Source organism: Ostrinia furnacalis, unplaced genomic scaffold (genome assembly GCF_004193835.3).
Source record: "Ostrinia furnacalis isolate ACB-3 unplaced genomic scaffold, ASM419383v2 OfSCF1351, whole genome shotgun sequence".
NCBI lineage: Eukaryota > Metazoa > Arthropoda > Insecta > Lepidoptera > Crambidae > Ostrinia > Ostrinia furnacalis.
In genome coordinates, this window is record NW_021131590.1 from 463,898 (window position 1) to 482,649 (window position 18,752).

The 18,752-nt window shown below is 36.2% G+C and overlaps 1 protein-coding gene and 1 long non-coding RNA gene across 2 annotated transcripts in view; one reads left to right on the forward strand and one right to left on the reverse strand.

The window, feature by feature from the left end:
• The window catches only part of Dyrk3 (Dual-specificity tyrosine phosphorylation-regulated kinase 3), a 198,911-nt gene that overhangs the window by 99,556 nt on the left and 80,603 nt on the right, over positions 1–18,752 (forward strand). The window lies entirely within an intron of this gene.
• On the reverse strand, positions 1,418–5,800 carry LOC114352406 (uncharacterized). Its single transcript, XR_003655859.1, has 2 exons — positions 5,398–5,800; positions 1,418–4,443 (listed from the first exon to the last, which is right to left on the reverse strand). It is a non-coding gene; the product is annotated as an uncharacterized LOC114352406 (long non-coding RNA).

Here is an 18,752-nt window from a genome sequence, read left to right on the forward strand (position 1 = left end):
CCCACGCTGCGTTTTCCGGTACGCGGCCTCCATAACTTATATTGCTTATTATTATCATAGAAAGTACTAGAGTATTTATGTTATAATAATTGTGCTTCAGTTTGTCTTACTAAAAACTGTAGAAGAAAATATATAAATCATAAAAAATACTATCGACCACGTCCCATCACTACAGGATCGGTTTATTTTCGCCATGCAAGCCCGTGCGTCCGCGCAGATACAGATTAAAATAGCGTATCACGTGTGGCGGTACACTAGCCTAGTGTTTCACGAGACGTGTGCGCGGGCGCACGTGTTATTTCCACGTAGATTCTAATAGTTGCCAATATATATTGAACTTTATTTACATGGAGTAAGGTTCAAACAAACCCAAGGTTTTTTTACATGTCAAAGAATTGATAATGCTGTTTAAAAGGATGTGCGAGGACAAACCTTTTATTTAATAATTCTAGTTTAGTATCTGGACTCCGGACCCTCTTTTGGCTATTATCTGCTAGTTTGTGATTGTGTAACGCACTTGTCAGCTGTTAACTGATACCAATTGTGACTTCATTCATGAATACACTATGATAGTAATCCGTCTTAGAATCCATGCACTGCATCCTAGTTTTGTGCGAAAAATTGCTAAAAACCTATTTTATTTATTCTTTATTTTCAATAATTAACGCGCTTCGGTAAATATAATTTCGCATTTAATATGTGAAGTTGTATAAAGAATTTGATCTCTTTCTGAATTTTTCATTGAAATTTCAACTATTGTAGGGTGAAACAAAGTAAACAATATGTGTGTAATTATTATCTATTATTAGAGGCCGGTCGATCTATTCTCATAAATAAAACATCGGATACTCATCTTTCACATTATATTGCCTTATTTTAGATACAATTCATCACTTAGCACAAAAGCGCGCGGAGTCGTCTCCGCGCGTCCCTCTATTCTGACGTTTGATTCTCATGTGACATTGACAATACCTCAATGTCACTATGACAGCAGCTCATTGGCTATAACGATACCGCTATTTTAACGTTTTATATTTTTCACAATTAACAGTATGGCCTTCCTGCAATTCCTTCGCCCTCGAAGGTCTGCTCATGGCACACTTGACGCCTCGTATTGGGATCCAGCTGAGCACCTGGCTATCTAGCCATCCACTCTGCCATCTCCACCACCATTCGCACCACCGCTGACCACATTTGGTTCTGCTGAAACGAGAAATCATCACACAATACATCTATATCATCGTCACACGGTACATCTATATCATCACACAGTACATCTATATCATCATCACACAGTACATCTATGTCATCATTACACAGCACATCCACATCATCTAGAAGCTCAGCATGCTCCTCAATCAGTAGCGCCACGCCAATGGTCATACAGACGCTATCACAATTATCTCTTCGTTCAATATTTTAGAATCAGCTGCTTCAATAATGACAATAATGTCGATCACACACATGCCATCTTAATCTAGGCACCATAGCTCATATGCCCAAAATGTTACCACCGACGAAACTCATCCTTTGATGCCCAATTAGGCCTTTATCCAAGGTTTCTATCAGGTTTGTTCAACCACCACAAAAATACAACTTACTGGTTCCGATAAACTCCAAATCATAGAACTGTAACCCATTCTACTTCCAAGAATGGAAAGAACCCTCACTGTTGATGAGCAGTGGACTGTATGTTCGTGGGCTAGGAACCGGCATAAATCTTGAAGGCAGAGTACTTGTTGTAGACAGCTTTATTTCTGAGTTCTTCACTTTTTCTTTTCGACCACTTTGATTTCTTAACTCGCTTCTTATCTGAATTAAACTAGTCAGCTGGAATGCCCTGCTCCCTATTTTATACTCTTCCCTTTCTCTCGCGATATTGCCATCTCTGTCTCTCATGTTCTGGAATATTCAAAGCGAGAGGTCCGATGTGACCGTCTCGTTATCCTCGATCTTCCCAGTGACGAGATGCAGTGTTGCTCGATTGTCACGTCATCGTCCTTGCCTTCTTGCCGTGGCCATCCAGACTTCGGTCTTCTAAGGAACGACGGCCCTTGGAACAACAGACTCATCCTCTTCCGATGTAGGCACGTATCCCGCTCTCGACGCCACGTCGGCTACGTTCAAGTGAGTGGGTACTCAAACGCTACTCCGACGGCCTTGTCTCCTCGGTGATCTCTTCAAGTCGATGCGCTCCGTAGGGTGTATAGCGGCGGCTTCCGTTCCGCAGCCAATGCAGCACAGTTTAGGAGTCACTCCAGTAGATAGTGTCTTCTACAGGCAGCCGATGCACTTCCGTTCATGCTGCTTGTAGCTCCAACCTCGATATCGTTTGTGTCTTCACTGGAGCCACTTTGGCACGCGCAGCTACCAGCACAACTTCCGCGTCCTTCCTGTCGTTGTAAGTGAGGTGCCAATACGCAACGGCGGCGTAGGCTTCCTCGCCTGCATCGCAGAAGATGTGCAGCTCTCGGAGTTTCATTTATCTCCCCCCCGTAGTAGTATCGAGGAATACGCAGTCTCTTCATAATCTGCAGGTCTGACAGCCATTTCTCGAAGTATGCTGCGACGTCTTCCAGCACGGGCTCGTCCCATCCGGTCTTGAGGCGCCACTGCTTTTCAGGAGCTTCTAGGGGAGTCGCTCCTTTCTTCGCGCGCCTGCCGCTCGGGGCGACTGCTAGCAGCCTGTCGTCGTTGCTGTTCCAGTTCCGGACATGGAAGACCGCCTTCCTGTGGTCTTCGTCCACTTGAAAAATCACTTCTTTGCTTGCTCGATGTCGTTGAAGCTTTCCACGAAGTCACCACTACAGCGCCCGGCGTATGCCTTTCTCAGTAGGTTCTCCATTTGCTCATGATACTGCCTCTTCTCTTCGGTATTATTCAGAATTAATTTAGAACATTGTGAACTCCTAATGACGTAATTATAATGAAGTTATACAATGCAATACAAATAAAATAAATACTATCGGACCTAAATGATTTATGGGATTGGTTATGGTTCTTTTAACATTTTCTCTTTAAACCCACACAGATTAGGCCATTCCACACAGTTTGCGCCTCGCCACACAGCCCTATGATGTCGCTACACAAGCCAAAACATCATAGTTCATGATGTCTCCCACACAAGACACGACATCTTCACAATTCCTGATGTCACACCAGACATCCCACTCAGAATGACAATGTCCACACAGTTTCAAGACAATGCCACATGTCCTCCTCACACAGCTATCAGGACATCCATCTCACACAAAATGACAAAGTCCACCCAGTTTCATGACAATGCCCACTGGTGTATGATCCTCACATAGTACATCATACCCCTATTATTATTATTATTATCAAACCATTCCCATAATCACAACATCATAAGAAATTTGCTAAAATTATCTTTATTTAAATAATAAAATATTTCAATGTAAACTCTAAAATATTAAGATGAATAACACAACTACATAAATCATCATCAATAATGCCAGTAATAAACAGTGAAACAAATTATGTTTTCATTGTGTCTTAGTGAACACAAATTTGCTTCACACACAAATGCAACTTTATCATAATAAACTTACTGTTATTGTTGTGTTGACAGCAATACACTTCCAACTATTATCTTTGGAAACTGCACATACTTCCATGAACTTACCATCCTCAAATAGGAACAAGCATTCATGGAAATATCCAAGAACTTTAATTTAACAAGTACAATACTTCTCTTCTCATGCTTGGCCAAAATTCACCCACAATGCAACTGACTTCATATTCAAGTATCTGTTGTTAACCCAGTCATTACAGGGAAGCACACAACACAATCATCACCAATATAAACTTTATTTGATCACTGCTAGTACTTTGCTCCATTGATACCATTATTCAAAAACATAACCCTCCTTCTGGCGCAGTCGGGTAAATAGCTAACTTTCGCACAGTACAGCAGTATACCACACAATAGGCCAATGCTAATGACCAATGATAAGCATTTATTTCTATTCAAACACATCACTCTCTTATTCACCATTATTAATAATAACTTTTTGCTTAAGACTGTTAGCGGCAGTTGGGAAGTTCTAAAGTCTAGCAGTAGACTGTAGCCAATTCATTATTACAATCTGTTCACACTCAAGTTAATTGTATGCAATTTCATGCCAATGACAAGAATAAGCACAGTTAAACAACCAAGCCGCAGTGGCACTGCTAGTCTCAGCTCAACCCTTGCAATAAAACATTAATTCAACTCACCAAATATCACAGCTGATTCCTTTTGTATTACATTTTCACTCACCAAATATCACAGCTGATGCCCTTTTGTATTGCATTACCTTCTGTCCAACTCCAAATCATTTATGTGAAGTACCCTTGTTCAGTGTTCAGCTTCACTCAGGTATTGTGCTTGACTGATTTGCTCACCACAGGGCCAACCCGCAGACAGATAAGTCACCATATCTAAAACTCAAGTCAAATCTAAAAATATGCACACACAACATGCTACAACCAGTAACCTTTTTATTAAACAGCTAATAAATAACCTCAAGATTAAAATCATTTTCACCATGTGGGAAGAATAACCAACAATAATGGCTGGTACACAAGAATACTCTTTAAGTTAAATGTACCACATTCTATATCTTTTTTTTTTTTAATTATAATAATTGGATAAATTTTAATCACCCACACTAATTTTCAATTTTAGTGATACAACCCAAATCACTACTGGCAGCAGAAATTAATTGATAAGTTGGAAAAGTTCAATATTAACATTATCTTTACTCAAAATATAGCATCATGTAACATAATAATAATTATGTTTCACAATAATTGAAGTATCAATCACTATAAGAGTACCAAAAATACACCACATGTTCAACGGCATAACTGGCTGCTTTACTTAATTTCAATTTACAAATTAAGCTATTTAATAGATTTTATCTCATCTTATAGTGCTCAACATCAAGAAAGAAACATCATGATACTAAAACTGGTTTACACAACACAGACCTTAGCTTCAATTTACTTGAATAAAACTAATTATTAATTCTTCTCCAAAATAATGCCAAGAGGTTACTCGGGCATGATCACCAAACTTATTTAATTTATCTGACCAAATTCTATCTATTCTTTATAGATTTTAAATCTCAACAAGTTATTCTTTGCAGAATGTAAACATGAACAAATGAACACCGTTCAATTTAATTTGATTTACTAAAATAGTTTATTAGGCATTGCAATTAAAGTGAGCACATACCATAGCTTTCACACACATTCCTGGCATTATCAGTAAAGACTGACAATACCTATAACATTTGATGCTTCATTCACTTTCATGCATTATTTTGCTCAAAAAGGAAATGTGTTAATATTGTTGTTGTTGGAATAATCGATAATAATAATAAATCGTACCTGCTCTGGGGCCATCGTTAGTCAAATTGTTCACCACTTACGTGACCACAAGCCAAGTTACGGAGGGAGTATGTTCATAATTTGCGTCCATCATTTCTCGTACTTAAATACTTTTCTGCATCTCACACAGTTGTCAGCGTGGTTTCCTTGACATTCTCTCTTCATCATATTCCATTATAATCATAGAATCGTGGGCGTTTTGTGTTAACATTCGTGACAAATAACACGAAACATTGGTCACCTGGAACACTTTGAAATCACGTTACTATCATAGGTTTCAGATCTCACTTCTGAACTATTAGAGGCCGGTCGATCTATTCTCATAAATAAAACACTGGATACTCATCTTTCACATTATATTGCCTTATTTTAGATACAATTCATCACTTAGCACAAAAGCGCGCGGAGTCGTCTCCGCGCGTCCCTCTATTCTGACGTTTGATTCTCATGTGACATTGACAATACCTCAATGTCACTATGACAGCAGCTCATTGGCTATAACGATACCGCTATTTTAACGTTTTATATTTTTCACAATTAACACTATAAATAACTCCTCACAAAACCAAAACTAAAATCGTAAGTCGCCTCTAAAACTCAGTTACAAAATCATTCAGTCTTATATTGAAACCGGTGTAGTATAATAAAACAGTAAATGACAAATAAATCTGATAACGATCGGCCCAATCAATTCAGCGACTTAATTAATTGAGCAATAAAGAACATAAACCAATTAATGTGCCATAAAGAACTATGGATGCAAGGATGAATGACTTAAAACAAGTGCGATGTGTGATAATTCGCGCAGATTAAACTATAAATCATAATTATTTCGCTAGACAAGGACGACGACTTATAATGGACTTGAAATTAGATTCAGTAGCTTCTCTCGAGTGTTATTAAAAAATTGCAAAGGGAAAAATCTGGTAACTTTACAGACTGGTACCACAAATGCTAGTGCATTGAGCATTTGCATTTTTACACGATAAGCCTATGGCATTCATTTGCGTCTAAAATAGTCGATAAGATTTTAATCTTATCGTCAGTAACTCTAGTCGGAATAGGAGGCATCCTATAGTTACTGACGATTACTACCTCACCTCAAGTAAAAAATCGCTAAATGAATGATATTCGAAATGTCTTATACGAGTATGTTGTGATGAATGAAGAAGTGTATTTCACAGCTATTTCTGTTACTTTAAATAGTTCTTTTGCTACTCTTGTTGCTCTATTTCCTTAGGCATTTTGAGCTAAACAGCTCTTTATTATTAGGGTAGTTTTTTCACATGTGCCAGTGATGACGTCACCGTTGAGCCTACCGCACTAACGTGCAGTGCGGGGGCATTGATCGCTTGATTCAACAGTTCATGAGACTAATCTGTCTTCTATTCTCATACCTCACTTTAATAAACGAGATGGCATTTAAAATTGTACAGCTTCTAGTTCCTAAATCATGATAAAAATGTATTATGAAAATTGTGACTCTACACAAAAGTAGATTTATGATTGTTATTGATTTTATTATTGAAAATAAACGAATAACTTAGATCTAAGATTGAGTTTGAGTAGATAAGCTTTGTAATTATTACATAGGTATGTGTCTTCGCAAAATATACTCTTAGTTAGTTAGGCTGACAATAGTGACTGAGTTTCTAGCGCTGCTTCTTCTCAGCACTGGCCCATTTGTTGTCCCGATACAGTGGTAGGGTTAACACTGGGACGTGTAATTTAAAAGCTTACTTGCAAAAATAAAATGAGTTTTATTTATGAGTTTTTATAGAAACATCAAACATAAAAATAGACAAGAAAATATTGTATAAACCGTTGGACTTACACCAAATGTTGCGACACAATACTAAAGCTTCGTTAGATACATTTATAAACATTCTATGTCTTCACTAGTTTGCTGGAATTATGTAAGTTTTATTATATTATACTCAGGTCAAGGAGGTACAATTAGAAGTTTTACAGTTTTTATTTCTTTAAGGACAGTTTTAGTTTTACCCCAAAGTACGGACATTAAGGATTAAGAAGCTTATATTTTTGCCGCAGTAAGATTATTGGAAGGTTTAGTAAAGTGGTTTAAGTGCCTATAATGCTACATGCTAAAATAATATTTATTTAAAAAGCGTACTTATTTTGTGTGATTGTAAACGTGCTTTCCTTTCTAATAATTATTATTTTCTTGTTACAGGTAAATGATGCTGACTTCTTGGCAGATAACATAAAAAAAATTGGCAGTTCAGTTCGACAGGGTAAAGACCATCATTCGGTTTAACTTTTATTTTCTACAGACTCTAACATAAATATGTAAGTTATTTATATTACGGTATTGGACGCCTTTGTGATCTAGTAACTCTAGAGGTTACTTACAAAGATAGGCCACTGATTCATGTACATATTTAAAATAATAAGAAATTCAATCGACGATCTTCGGGTGTAAATCCCATAAACCCATGTCATTAAACGAGAATCTCTATATCAAATACGCATTACCATGGACCCAAAAATAGCCCGAAATCGATCGACAGACCCTCGCGAATCTGCGACACCATGGGGTGTTGCTAACCCCATTACGTGCCCCATAAAAGGGGAAAGTGTCAATTCGTCAAATTCAAATTGGGGAGTTTATGCTTATTTTTTATAGGTTTGAGAACCATTATTGCAAAAAAGAAATTGCAGTGGAGTTTAATATAATTGAAAGCGCTTTTATGCATCTTACTGCTGTGAGCTGCCATATTTTTGACTGGAGTTGACCGTAAAATACATTTAATTTTGTTTATGGAGGTTGGCTACTTGAGATTTCGCAGAAAGTGTTTCTGTGAAGGATTGATAAGTTAGAGGCTTCTATTATTATATATTTTTTTAAGTATTTATCATAATTAGGCGAGCGAACTACTTAGCTTGTATTGGTATTTGACCTGTCCTTTGCAATTCCAGTGCATTTACGAAAAGTATAGCAATTGCAATATTGAGGTCATTCGATATCTTCTTTTTTCTGTGACCCTCGAAGCGGGATATAAAAAAATCTTATTAATATGGGAACTGTATTCCCACTGCACTTTTAATGGTTAACTTATGTCACATGTGTTATATTTCACCCATCATCATCATCATCATATCTCAGCCACTGCTGAACATAGGCCTCCCACAATGCTTTCCATGTTGCCCATTTATTATTTTACCCATTCGTGATTTTTTCTTCAAAAGCATGAAAGTTTTGGTAACAGTGAAAGACTCAGACTGAATGTTGTTGACACTGATACACAAACTAAATAACAATAACCTGTTGTAACTGTATTTTGGGAATTACTCGCACATCCTCTTATGGAGCGAGATCGCAAACTTTTAAACAGTCGACACCACATCAGACTATGCATTTTTGTTGCAAAATAACGCCTATTCCATCTACATAAGGTACTACAGTATTTAGCTGGATGTGCTGCCTCAGTACTTTACATTTCGTGCACGTCTGAGACCGCCTTGTCTACTAAAAAGGTTCCTTATTTCGGTTAATCTCATACGAGAGATCTCTAATTTTTTTTCTGTTTACATCGAGCAACGACCTCTGGTTGCCTGCACTGTGCAGCCTCCTCGTCCCTGTCTTCCCTGAGGACTTTGCATATTTCCGTCTCTCTCGTCAATTTCGTGACTTGGTAGAATGCGCTTAAATCGATTTGTCTCACCCTCTCTTGTGGAGATACTATCGTAAAGATAACCTCATCTCGCTCTCTGGTTTTGGAGTTCCGTATCCTAATAGGTAATCGGTACGTTATGCTTATCAGTCACTTATCTGATAGACCGTGTATGGAAGATTGCTGATTTGTCTAGAATATCTTACACAACTCTCCACTATCGATGTTATAAATGCTTCCACCGCTGAACCTTAATAAACCTGGGAAATACATATAGTTGTCGCAAAAAAACCCAAAGGTATTAAAATACCTAAACGATGATATTTTGTATGAAACTATTACTATGATAGAGAAATTCAAATAAGAAGTGCAAGTCACTTTTGACAGCCCGAAATCACAGGCAAAGTCGCGAACAAAATCTAGTTATGAAATAAAAAGACAAACGTGCTTTATCTGCGAAAAAATTCCTCCAAACTTTATCGTTAAATGCAAAAAATATCCTACCACAGAGCACGTTACAGCAGAACATTTCAGAGACCCCAGATTCTCGCTTGACCGGTTTTGTTGAAACCTGTCTCCCGTTGGGTTCGCCTTTTTTGCGGTAGGAGAAATGTATACTAATATTATAAAGTTTAACAGTTTGTTTGTTTGAATGCTCTAATCTCAGGAACTACTGGTCCGATTTGAAAAAATATTTTTGCGTTGGATAGCCAATTTATCGACATGACTTGACATGACCCTACAGCCAATAGAGGCGGAGCAGTAAAGAAAAATGTTGCAAAAACGGGAAATATTATTCAAACGAAGTCGCGGGCACAGCTAATGTCTCCAATAAAGAAGCCGGGTTTAGAAGCGCTTATATTATACATGATTCAATTTGAAAAGGTGACATCCAAGCGGGCGGGGTGATACCTCGTTATTCTGATTGTATCAATGCATTAAGCCATATGATTTATGTTATGGTGTTTTGAAGTTATAGGGTCTCCATGGTGTATCTAATGTGAATAGGCAACTGATTACTCAAAGGGGATATGTTAGTATTGTTTGTTTGTTTATAATGGATAATTTTAGATGCTACCAAACCATTGGGTTATGTGGTGGTATAAGTAGTGTGTTATGAAGGGATCACGCTAAATCTCACGGTGCAGATGGTGAATTACTACCTAGTTTTGTTACCGGGACGAACTTGACCTTCACTGGTTGGGTTTTTATTGGCGGTCAAGCTGTAGATCCTGGCTATACAGAAGTTGCAGCGGTGGGAACGAGAGGTAGGAATAGTCCCGTTAGTGACTTTTATGAAATTTGCAGTTTGGTTATTTGATTTTGGTTGTGATTTTACTAGTGTGAAACAATATTTTTGATCAGTTACAAGGATCCTCCATATTGTTGCCATGTGAAATAAAGTTTACGATTTCAAATGAAATGGTACTCTTATAACTGAAAAAACACACCGCTATAAAAAAAACAGGATGTGGTATCATTAAATTAAAACGTTACTTTAGGAAGATCGCCTCACAGTAATAAAATATTCTAAAAACTGACTCAGTGGTTATGGCCATGAAGCTGAACGTATGAAGCGTACTAAAGATGTGTTCAGTAAGTTTATTTTTGTAATTAAACCTTAAGCAGGCAAAAAAAAAGTCATTGTTTTTCAACCGTATCTTCATAGCATACAGTTCAAATTATGTCGGCTCTATGGCCACTAGAGCCTGGTTAAGGGTTACAAAATCAATTTATTCTTAGTTTAGAGTTACTTTATAGATACAAGTAATAACAATAGTAGAAGTAAATAAGAGTAAAAGAAAATCCTGTGCGGGAAAAGTGGAAATTGAATCAAATCAATGATTCTAAATTAAATCAAATTAATAGTTCTGAAATTAAATCAAATTAACAGTTTTGCAATTAAATTAAATTAATGATCTATAATGAATTTAATAACTAATTGGTTACATTTTAAGGGATTAATAAGGGAATGAGAAGAAAGAACCCCTTATTAATTTAGGTAGATTTTGGTAGAGTGATCCTTCTTTACCTACTTCTGTAGTGTGACAGTTTTTTATACTCTGAAACCAAATAATCCTTTTTTTAAGACTCTATAACGTTTGAAGCGTATAAATACTCTGTCAATTCCACTGTCAATCTGTCATTTGTTTCATCTGTGTTTATATAAGTCTTAATTACTTTGGTTGGTGTTTGGGGGCTTTGTTCAAATAATTAACTTTTTATTACTTCGAGTGGTTTTCGGATTTATTTATGTAAACTTTATTACATAGAAACAAAGTTCAAGAGGCATACTAGAAAAAGTTTCTGTGTATAGTGTCATTCTGTAGCATCAGTCTGTTTCCAATTTTCTGTATTAAATTTTAACTCTAACCAAGAGTATTTTTTAGCTTTAATGACAAAAATACCTATCTACTGCTAAAACAATAATCTACCCACAGTTTAGACTGCTAAATATTGCAAAATCGCTCCTACAATCTTGGTGACTTAATACCAGTGTTTAACTTGATTTGCTCTCGACTACATAAATAACTTTTATATGTACCACGACTACTGTAAATCGTGATTCCTTCCTCCACAGGACAGGATTTCCATGTTTAATCTGTAAGTACATTATTTAAACGAGCCCATTTCTGGCGAAAGTGTGTAATGTAATAAAACGTTTAGAGATAATTAAATATGTCAATTAGGCACAGACAACGGCACTTCAACCCATACATTATCGTTGTAAAATCGCCCCTAATGCAACGGAATAAGATCCTGCAGAGTTAGCTTGATGTGCAGTCCGTACTTTGGGTCTAAAACTATTGCGTGAGCTGCGCTCGCGCAGAAATTTCCGTATTCAACTTCAGCCAGTTGGTACAGTCAGCGTCAAATAGATCGTTACACCTAAAATAGCCAAGAAGTTCGCAACACGTCTTTGTTACTTGGAATAAGATTATGTTGTTAACTTTTTGGCGACTTTGGGTGTCACAAACTATTTGACGCTGACTGTAGGAATTACTTTTTGATGCTGACTGTACCTACTTAATGGGAAATCACTATAATGAGATCAACCTTGTTTAACATGGCGTATCGGCTTCCTACCATGAGTGCTATGTCTACAGCTGAATATTGACGTAGCGATCGTTTGAAAAGTCTCTGGTAAAATTAGAGGGTGAAGTAGATGATGATGATAAATGATGAGGAATCACTGTATACATTCGGTGCAATTTAATTATTTTGTAACTTATTATGTGGNGCATTTGAAGTCGGTTTTATTTTTTTAAAAAGTTAATATAAATGATTCTTTTGCTTCTTCGAAGGCTTTAGTTCCTCAGGCATTTTGAGCCACACAGCTCATTATTATAAGGGTTTTTTTGTTCATCATAATTCACATGTGCCAACAGTGATGACGTCACCGTTGAGCCAACTGCACTAACATGCAGTGCGGGGGCATCGCTCGCTTGATTCAACTGTTCATGAGACTAATCTGTCTTCTATTCTCATACCTCACTTTAATAAACGAGATGGCATTTAAAATTGTACAGCTTCTAGTTCTTAAATCATGATAAAAATGTATTATGAAAATTGTGACTCTACACAAAAGTAGATTTATGATTGTTATTGATTTTATTGTTGCAATTAAACGAATAACTTAGATCTAAGATTGAGTTTGAGTAGATAAGCTTTGTATTAATACATAGGTATGTGACTTCGCAAAATATACTCTTAGTTAGTTAGGCTGACAATAGTGACTGAGTTTCTAGCGCTGCTTCTTCTCAGCACTGGCCCATTTGTTGTCCCGATACAGTGGTAGGGTTAACACTGGGACGTGTAATTTAAAAGCTTACTTGCAAAAATAAAATGAGTTTTATTTATGAGTTTTTATAGAAACATCAAACATAAAAATAGACAAGAAAATATTGTATAAACCGTTGGACTTACACCAAATGTTGCGACACAATACTAAAGCTTCGTTAGATACATTTATAAACATTCTATGTCTTCACTAGTTTGCTGGAATTATGTAAGCTTTATACTCAGGTCAAGGAGGTACAATTAGAAGTTGTACAGTTTTCATTTCTTTAAGGACAGTTTTAGTTTTACCCCAAAGTACGGACTTTAAGGATTTAGAAGCTTATTCTTTTGCCGCAGTAATATTATTGGAAGGTTTAGTAAAGTGGTTTAAGTGCCTATAATGCTACATGATAAAATAATATTTATTTAAAAAGCGTACTTATTTTGTGTGATTGTAAACGTGCTTTCCTTTCTAATAATGTTTATTTTCTTGTTACAGGTAAATGATGCTGAGTTCTTGGCAGATAAAAAAACCATTGGTCAGTTCAATTCGACAGGGTAAAGTCCATCATTCGTTTTAACTTTTATTTTCTACAGACTCTAACATAAATATGTAAGTTATTTATATTACGGTATTGGACGCCTTTGTGATCTAGTAACTCTAGAGGTTACTTACAAAGATAGGCCACTGATTCATGTACATATTTAAAATAATAAGAAATTCAATCGACGATCTTCGGGTGTAAATCCCATAAACCCATATCATTAAACGAGAATCTCTATATCAAATACGCATTACCATGGACCCAAAAATAGCCCGAAATCGATCGACAGACCCTCGCGAATCTGCGACACCATGGGGTGTTGCTAACCCCATTACGTGCCCCATAAAAGGGGAAAGTGTCAATTCGTCAAATTCAAATTGGGGAGTTTATGTATATTTTTTATAGGTTTGAGAACCATTATTGCAAAAAAGAAATTGCAGTGGAGTTTAATATAATTGAAAGCGCTTTTATGCATCTTACTGCTGTGAGCTGCCATATTTTTTTAATGGAGTTGAACGTAAAATACATTTAATTTTGTTTATGGAGGTTGGTTACATAACCCTCAAGATTTCGCAGAAAGTGTTCCTGAAAGATTTTTTTAATTATTTATTTAAGGATTGTTGAGTTTAGACTTTAAATTATTATTTGCAAACTACTTAGCTTGTATTGGTGTTGGACCTATGCAATTCCAGTGCAATTACGAAAAGCAATATTGACGTCATTACTCGATATCTCCTTTTTTTCTGTGTAATTTCTTATTAATATGGGAACTGTATTCCAACTGCACTTTTAACGGTTAACTTATATGCCACATGTGTTACTTGATCATCTGCTTTATTTTATTCGTGCTTTTTTCTTCATAAGCATGAAAGTTTTGGTAACAGTGAACTGAATGTTGTTGACACTGATACACAAACGAAATAACAATAACCTGTTTCTAACTGTATTTTGGGAATTACTCGCACATCCTCTTATGGAGCGAGATCGCAAACTTTTAAACAGTCGACATCACATCAGACTATGCATTTTTGTTGCAAAATAACGCCTATTCCATCTACATAAGGTACTACAGTATTTAGCTTGATGTGCTGTCTCAGTACTTTACATTTCGTGCACGTCTGAGACCGCCTTGTCTACTAAAAAGGTTCCTTATTTCGGTTAATCTCATACGAGAGATCTCTAATTTTTTTTCTGTTTACATCGAGCAACGACCTCGGTTGCCTGCACTGTGCAGTCTCCTTGTCCCTGTCTTCCCTGGGGACTTTGCATATTTCCGTCTCTCTCGTCAATTTCGTGACTTGGTAGAATGCGCTTAAATCGATTTGTCTCACCCTCTCTCGTGGAGATACTATCATAAAGATAACCTCATCTCGCTCTCTGGTTTTGGAGTTCCGTAGCGTAATAGGTAATCGGTACGTTATGCTTATCAGTCACTTATCTGATATGAAAGATTGCTGATTTGTGTAGAATATCTTGCACAACACTCCACTATCGATAATATAAATGCTTCCACCGCTGAATCTTAATAAACCTGGGAGACAGGCTTGTCCCAAAAAATAAAACTCGAAAGTATGAAATACCTAGATGATGATACTTTGTATGAGAAACTATAGGTAACTACGATAGAGAAATTCAAATAAGAAGTGCAAGTCAATTTTGACAGCCTGAAATCACAAGCAAAGTCGCGAACAAAAGCTAGTTATGTAATAAAAAGACAAACGTGCTTTAATAAGCGATAAAAATCCTCCAAACTTCATCGTGCAATGCAAAAATATCTTACCACAAAGCACGTTACAGCAGAACATTTCAGAGACCCCAGATTCTCGCTTGACCGGTTTTGTTGAAACCTGTCTCCCGTTGGGTTCGCCTTTTTTGCGGTAGGAGAAATGCATACTAATATTATAAAGTTTAAGAGTTTGTTTGTTTGAATGCGCTAATCTCTCTCAGGAACTGCTGGTCTGATTTGAAAAAATATTATTGTCTTGGATAGCCAATTTATCCAGGAAGGTTTTAGGCTATAATAACCCAATAACCAATAACAGGACATCACCCTACACTCAATACGGGCGGAGCAGTAAAGAAAAATGTTGCAAAAACTTCGTTTGAATAAAAATATTATTCAAACGAAGTCGCGGGCACAGCTAATGTCTCCAATAAAGAAGCCGGGTTAAGAAGGGCTTATATTGTACACGATTCAATTTGAAAAGGTGACATCCAAGCGGGCGGGGTGATACCTCGTTATTCTGATTGTATCAATGCATTAAGCCATATGATTTATGTTATGGTGTTTTGAAGTTATAGGGTCTCCATGGTGTATCTAATGTGAATAGGCTACTGATTACTCAAAGGGGATATGTTGTTAGTATTGTTTGTTTGTTTATAATGGATAATTTTAGATGCTACCAAACCATTGGGATATGTGGTGATTTAAGTAGTGTGTTATGAAGGGATCACGCTAAATCTCACGGTGCAGATGGTGAATTACTAGTTACTTTTATTACCGGGACAAACTTAACCTTCACTAGTTGGGTTTTGATTGGCGGCCAAGCTGTAGATCCTGGCTACATAGGAGTTGCAGCGGTGGGAACGAGAGGTGGGAATAGTCCCGTTAGTTACTTTAATTAAATTTGCAGTTTAGTTATTTGCCTTTGGTTGTGATTTTACTTAAACTGTGAAACTATCAATATTTTTGATCAGTTACAAGGATCCTTCATATTGTTGCCATGTGAAGTATAATAAAGTTTACGGTTTCAAATGAAATGGTGCTCTTATAGCACTGAAAAAACACACAGCTATAAAAAAACAGGATGTGGTATCATTAAATTAAAACGTTACTTTAGGAAGATCGCCTCACAGTAATAAAATATTCTAAAAACCGACTCAGTGGTTATGGCCATGAAGCTGAACGTATGAAGCATACTAAAGAAGTGTTCAGTAAGTTTAATTGTCACTGAAGCTACTAAATCAATTTGAAACCTAATGTTCTCACTTTAGATCTCCTTTTAATATGATACTAGTCATTAAAAAAATAATTTTAGATTTTTGTAGTAGCTTACTTGAACTTGAAAGTGGATATTAATAATACCTAATACTCGTAGAAGTAAATAAAAGTAAAAAAAATGGTGTACGGGGAAAGTGGAAATCAAATCAAACCCATTATTTTTAAATTAACCTAAAACATTGATAACGATGAGGTAATTTTTTAACCATTGTTAGAGAAGCTTAAAACTACAGCAATTTAATTACTACTCGTATTTGAATTAATAAAAAGAGATTTACGTATGTATTAATTTTACCTTTTTAATCTGGATCTTAAAAACTACTAGGTACTTGGTATAATTAATGGATGAACACTCATTAATTTAGGACATCCAGAGGCATTATAGTTAGTTAATTATAATTTACGTTTTGGTAGAGTGATCCTTCTTTACTACTTCTGTAGTGTGACAGTTTTTTATACTCTGAAACCAAATAATCCTTTTTTACGACTATAACGTTTGAAGCGTATAAATACTCTGTCAATTCCACTGTCAATCTGTCATTTGTTTCATCTGTGTTTAGATAAGTCTTAATTACGTTGGTGTTTGGGCGCTTTGTTCAAATAATTAACTTTTTATTACTTCGAGTGGTTTTCGGATTTATTTATGTAAACTTTATTACATAGAAACAAAGTTCAAGAGGCATACGAGAAAAAGTTTCTGTGTCATTCTGTAGCATCAGTCTGTTTCCAATTTTCTATATTAAATTTTAGCTCTACGTGGCTCTAACCAAGAGTATTTTTAGCTTTAGTGACAAAAATACCTATCTACTGCTAAAACAATAATCTACCCACAGTTTAGACTGCTAAATATTGCAAAATCGCTTCTACAATAATAATTTTGGTGACTTAATACCAGTGTTTAACTTGATTTGCTCTCGACTACACAAATAACTTTTATATGTTTAATCTGTAAGTACATTATTTAAATGAGCCCATTTTAACTGGCGAAAGTGTGTTTTATTACGTTTAGAGATAATTAAATATGTCAATTAGACACAGACAACGGCATATCAACCTACATTTTCGTTGTAAAATCGCCCCTAATGCAACAGAATAAGATCCTGCAGAGTTAGTTTGATGTGCAGTCCGTACTTTGGGTCTAAAACTATTGCGTGAGCTGCGCTCGCGCAGACGTTTCCGTATTTTGACTTCAGCCAGTTGGTACAGTCAGCGTCAAATAGTTCGTGACACCTAAAGTAGCCAAAAAGTTCGCAATACGTCTTTGTTAGTTAGAATAAGGTTGTTGTGTTGTCAACTTTTTGGCCACTTTGGGTGTCACGAAATATTTGACGCTGACTGTGGAAATTACTTTTGGACGCTGACTGTACCTACTAAATGGGAAATCACTATAATGAGATCAACCTTGTTTAACATGGCGTATCGGCTTCCTACCATGAGTGCCATGTCTGTAGGCTGTACAACTAAATATTGACGTAGCGATCGTTTGAAAAGTCTTTGGTAAAATTAGAGGGTCGATGATGATGTAGATGATGATGATGATAATTGATGAGGAATCACTGTACTGTATGCATTCGGTGCAATTTAATTATTTTGTAACTTATTATGGCATTCATTTAAGTAAGCAAATAAATCATTTAGCTTTATCACTATTTGTCGAGTAGGAAATACTTCGCGAATAAGTCGCTTAGAATGTGTTTGGAGTACAAAATGGTCATGTGTCACTTAAGTGTCAGATTAAGTCTCTAAGCACGTCGCAAAAATGATTCACCTGCTAAGTATGTAAAGGCCGGCAGCGACTAAAATGTTTCATAAAAGATACTTCATAAATAAAATACTATTCCTTTACAAAAACCTTAAATGATTAAAAAACCAGTCACCTTTTAAGTAATGCAATGCAAGGGTGTCTAGAGTTCGCTAAGTAATTTAGGGTGAGCCTGAAATGGTGGTAATTCTTGTCACGTTAAGAATAGAGCCCATTTTCGAGTGAAAAGATAGGTCTCGTTAAAACTGCGCGATATATGCTTTTTTCCAGCTCCGCGCGTGTCCTGAACGTTAGGGCTGTCACGTATTCGAAAAAAAAAACAATTTGCGAGAATACAAAATAACATGAACGAAAGAGAATAGAAGGTTGGTTGCTGCTAAAAAAGCAGTTTCTCTTACAATGAAATAAAAGACTGTTGTAGCTTGTAGTACTTAAGTCGTCCTAAATTGATATCTGTCTACAAAATTAAATATGTTCTAATAGCACAGAGCTAAATCAAGAGTATTATTGCATTAGTTTAGCTTGCTCATTATCAATTATCTAATATAATAATTACGCATATTACAAGTACACAGATATTATTATTCTTCTCAAAAGTCTGAAATCAGAGAAGAAGAAATCTAAAACTCTTA